This window comes from Euleptes europaea, chromosome 9 (assembly GCF_029931775.1).
Source record: "Euleptes europaea isolate rEulEur1 chromosome 9, rEulEur1.hap1, whole genome shotgun sequence".
In the NCBI taxonomy this organism is placed as follows: Eukaryota; Metazoa; Chordata; class Lepidosauria; order Squamata; family Sphaerodactylidae; genus Euleptes; species Euleptes europaea.
The window spans coordinates 46,199,387-46,204,689 of NC_079320.1; positions in this window are offsets into that span (position 1 = coordinate 46,199,387).

Consider the following 5,303-nt stretch of genomic DNA (forward strand, 5'->3'; position numbering starts at 1 on the left):
CAACCCACCACCTTGCCTTTTATTTGATATGTTAATTAAATCATTTTGGAAGTCACTCACTCTCTTCATCGTGCACCAGGTTCAGTCCACTTCAGGGAACCTGTGTTTACATTTAAAGGGAGACTCTGGTTTAACAGGCAAAACTTAAAAATGAATAATTGCTATTAAGTGCATTCATTTGTATCACACTGTAAATATTCTTTTAGTTAGTACTCAATAAAGCATTCAAAGCAAAATCTCCCTTTGTCACTTTCTTTAAATTACTCCCTGCAAGGACATCTTTAACACTTATTCAGAGTGAAAAAGATGTTCACAATCAGTGGAACAGATGGCAAATGCCCACAGAGTAGTACCGTCTTCCTTCCAAAGAATTAGAAGAGTTAGTTTTTATAACCCACTTTTCTCTACCTTTAAGGAGACTCAAAGCGGCTCACAAGTCCTTCCTTTCCTCTCCCCGCAACAGACACCTCGTGAGGTAGGTGGGGCTGAGAGAGTTCTAAGAGAACTGTGACTATCCCAAGATCACCCCAGCAGGCTTCATGAGGAGGAGTGGGGAAACAAACCCGGTTCACTAGATTAGAGTCCACCATTCTTAACCACTACAACGTGCTGTCTTTTCAAATCTTACTTGAATATCCTGGACCAGCATCCAGAAGACCTACTTTTTTCTTTTAGGCCCCTGTTCTATGTCACACATTGCTTTTGAAGCACTTCACTTCCAAATGGGTTTGTCATGTAGCTCGAGGGCAGCTGCCTGAGAAATTGATGTCGAGCCCCCTTGGCTGTGCAGGAGTTGTCAAATGGTTCACTGAATCCAGGCATCTCTATCTGTATTTTTACTTCCTGAAAAGATACCGGCTTAGATCAAAGCCAGTTTTGAAGCCTTGCTCTGGCTCAAGGAAACTTCCCCAACAGAAGTATCTTGCTCCTTTGTTGTGGGGTGAAAATGTACTCATTTTTGCTATCACAGATTGTTAGTTTATGATTATTTACATTTCTTTACAATGTATATAAGTCTACAACACTCTAAACTAACTGGACTGAATTTTGTAGAAACAACCATTTATTTTGTAATTAAAAGTTTTATTGATGATTAACTTGCCAAAATAGATACCCAAGATTCATACCTTCTTCCTTAAAAAACACAAGATATTTGTTGCCTACTCTTCAGTTACATATGGTAACATTCGTGTTCTCACTCACAATGCATGCTTTAATGTACATCACAATCAAATTTTAAAACGATTTTATCTCCTTATAAATTATGCAGTTTTGCAATTATGTTACAAGAAAGATTTCTTCCTTGCTTGTAATTATACACAAACCATGGCTATAGGAATGGTTATGAACACTCCCCCTGATGAGGAAATTTGTGATATCATGTTGCCCATCTAGGGATGGGCACCTCGAAAAAATCAAACGGTATTTTTCGGATATTGAAATCAGGGAGCCAAAAGATATCAGTCTTATCCAGGTTCGAAATATTGGTTATCCAGTATCTGGTTTCCACATATTGGTTTGGTGTTCGGATCCATTATTCCCTATAGGGAATCTTTCTGGGAGGCTGGAAGGGCTGTTTTTAAGCTAATGGCACCAAAATTGCAGGGGAGTTACAGGGGAGTTGGACCAAGTGGTCCAATTCTAAGGGCCTCTGAACAAGGTGCCTCCAGCTATCCTCCACTGTTTCCTGGGAGGAGGGGATGACAAGCTTTCTCCAGAGCAAACAGTAACCAAACACTCAAGAGCAAGCAAAGCAACCACTGGTCAAAAGCCTCCCAATGCAAACAGAACCAACAAGCCCAAAGATCCAATGCAAAACCAGGGAATCCCAAGCAGAAACACAGGACAACAAATGTGAAATCAAAGAATCCAAACCAATGCCAAACCAGAGAATCCTCCAACCCAAACTGAATAGGAACATTGTTGCAAGCCCAACAAATGTAAATTCAGAGCAGCCAGCCATTGTACAACCCAAGAATCTAAGCCAATGTCAAACCCAAGAATCCACCCAAGAGAAACTTCACAAACCAACTGGAGCAAAGAACATAATATTGCAAGCCCAACAAAACCAATTTCAAAGGATACAATCAAAGCCAAAACAACATGGCAAACTGATACCAAAACCTGGGAACACACAGAAACATAGTAAAATTAAAGGAAAAAACCCAGTCCTGGCTTCTGGATATTCCCAAACACTGGCTTCTGATATTCCCAAATAATTCCAGGATTTTTTAGGACCCATTTCCCTGCATCCTGAAAAATCATTGTATTTCCTATTTGAAGGATAGACTTGGTTTATAAAACAGGAACTTGAAACCCAATATATTCTTTCTCAAATGTATTCAAGGTTGGTAATTTCAATGCTACATAACACTCAGAAATCTATCTGGGGGCTAGTATGGTGCCATGGTTGGGACCAGAACTGCAAAAAGCAAGGTTTAAAAACCACATGCAGCCAGTAAGCTCACCTTGGGCCAATCCTTCTCTCATAGCCTAACCTTCTGTGTAGGGTAGTTATGACGATAAAATGATGGAAAGGAGAACCATATAAGCTTACTTTAAATTTCTTGGAACAAGAGCAGGATAAAAATGTAATCCATCTGAAATTAATTCAAAATGAGCCCTAAACCCCAAACACAAGCAATGGGCTGAACCTGTAAACTGCTGTGCGGAAGGACAACTGATTTGACTTGACTGATCTTGTGCTGAAGGACTTTTATGGTCCACAATTTGACCTTGGCGCGTATTACCAGATTGCCATGAGCTACCATTTTGTTCTCATTTTGAGGATTGACTGTCTAGGCTTGTTGACCATCCACAGCTTAAATAGCTGCTGGAGCTACTTAGCAAGCCTTCCATAAATTCCAAGCAGTTTTGCATCAGAAAACTGGGGGGGGGGGGACAACAGGTTTCTATGCTATTCTTCTACATCCCCTGCCCACCTATCTTCCTGATTTGCTCCCTTCTCCTGAACGGTACAATGGTGTCCAACAGACTGCTCAGAATTTTGGTAGTTTGCCTAAAGTCCCTGAGTGATCATTCCACAATGATGTGCTTTGGATCTCCAGTTTATGGTAGAGCATCAGCATGGCATGCAGAAGGTCCTAGGTTCAATCCCTGGCCTCTCCAGTTTAAAGGATGAGGTAGTAGGTGGTGTGAAAGGCCTCTGCCAGAGACCCTGGAGAGCCACTGCCAGTGAGTAGACAATACTGACTTTGATGGACCAAGGGTCTGATTCAGTACAAGGCAGCTTCATGTATTGTTTTGGGTCAGTCCATGACTCATGAGTCCTGAAAGCATGCCAGTGATCCTTAGTGAAATATGATGATATATTGACTGCAGGTGGCTCTCAGTTCTACCATCTCTCAGAGGCAGGAAAGTGCGGCCTCCTTGACTATTCCACAGGCACCTGAGACTGCTCAAGAACAGCAGTATTAAATATTAGTGTAATAATTGTAATCTTGAATTAATTATTCTTTGCTGTTACTCACCCAGAGAACCTTTTTAGCAGAACAGTAATAAAGAAATAATGAATACGGAAGGCACTGGCAAACCACCCCGCAAACAAAGCCTGCCTAGAAAATGTCGGGATGTGACATCACCCCATGGGTCAGGAATGACCCGGTGCTTGCACAGGGGACCTTTACCTTTACCTTTTTAACTCTGATAACCAACAGAACCTCAAAGCCAAGTGCAAAAGCAGTTGTAAAATCTTGGTAGACAAATCACTTACATTCTCAGTTAAATGTGTAATTTGATGGTTTAAATACTACAGCATTGTCAGTAGTTTTGTAAGTAAATAAAATCTCTGGGATGGATCCAAAGAACTGTAAGTAGAATAGCTACTAGATTCAACAGGCAGGTTCTCCAGCATTTTTCATTATTCTACTTTTCTTGAACATTATAAAGCATAAAATAACTTCCTTGAGCAGACAACAATATCCACACTGAGAGGGCATGTCTAGATCCAACCAATGGGCTGTTTTAAAGTTGTCTTACAGATTATTTCAAATTTGTAGACTCAGAAGTAATTTCATTTGTTTCAATTAAAGGTTATACCAGAACGCCTAAGCATGTCTACTTGGAAGTAAGCCTTAGTGACTTCAGTAGAACTTACTTCAAAGTATACATGCTTTGGATCACAGCTTCTACATGCTTAAGATCAGCACATATTAGAGTACTAAGAAAAAGCTGAAGCCATTTATAGACAGTATACTTAAAAGATAGCATACTTAAGAACACACACAGACAAAATACAACAACATCATTAAGGGGCAAATACTTGTGATACACATGATCTGCAACTAAATATTTCTCAAAAACACACAACTCTTGGGTACATTAATGACAGCCTACTAATTACTAATTCCAGAGATATTATGGGAATTAGGTTGATAACAGGCAATGTCACAAACAAGAATGTCACTAGTAATATTAAATGTCTATGGAGACAGGGATCTTTCAAATTAATCCTGTTAACACTATTATCACAGTATAAAGATGCTTACGATGTTTGCAAGCGGTACAAGAGTGAAACAGTTAAAATGATACCATTGTGACGTATCCATCGCAGGCTTACTCTCCAAGTAGTACAAGAGATCCAAAGAGTGCATCAAGGGTTTTCTCGCCCCACCCCCAGTTCAGTGTAGCCCCATGCACACCCTGTAGGGCTGCTCCTAAAGGTCAAGGAACCCAACAGAGCAGAATTCCATACAATGCCACGGGCTGCAGTCAGAAAGAATTCTCAGTAACCCTGCCCCACTCCCCATTCCACGAGTGGAACCAATTTCTCGTTGTCCTCGATGCTGTCTGAATCCCAAGCAAAACGCATATTGCAGAGCTGATATTTTAACCCCTTCAGAGTAGTATTACATTTTCATTTAGTTTAAATACCTTTGCTAAGAAATAACAAAAAAAAAGGAGACAGAATAGACGCAAAATGTTTTAGAGATTATTTCATTAAAGGTTTACACAGAATATTGATATAGGAGAAGCAAAAAATAAAACCATGACTTTGAAGCAGAACAAAACACATTCACCACATTAAAGCACAGAAGCTCAGTTCTACATTTTAGTTGTTGAAGCCAGGGAACGAACTAGAAATGAAATTTTACTGCATTCCTGCTCATTGTATTAAGGAAATAAAATCATTAATACAATGAACCTTTCCTTCTTTCTTGATCGTTTTACACTTCAGCATCATCAAACCAAGTAAGAACAGTGGGATAAAAAGAAATCCTCTTCGTATTTCCAAATATTTAGTTCTCCAGCAGAAGGGGGGGGGGGTAAAGAGGAAAAAAGAC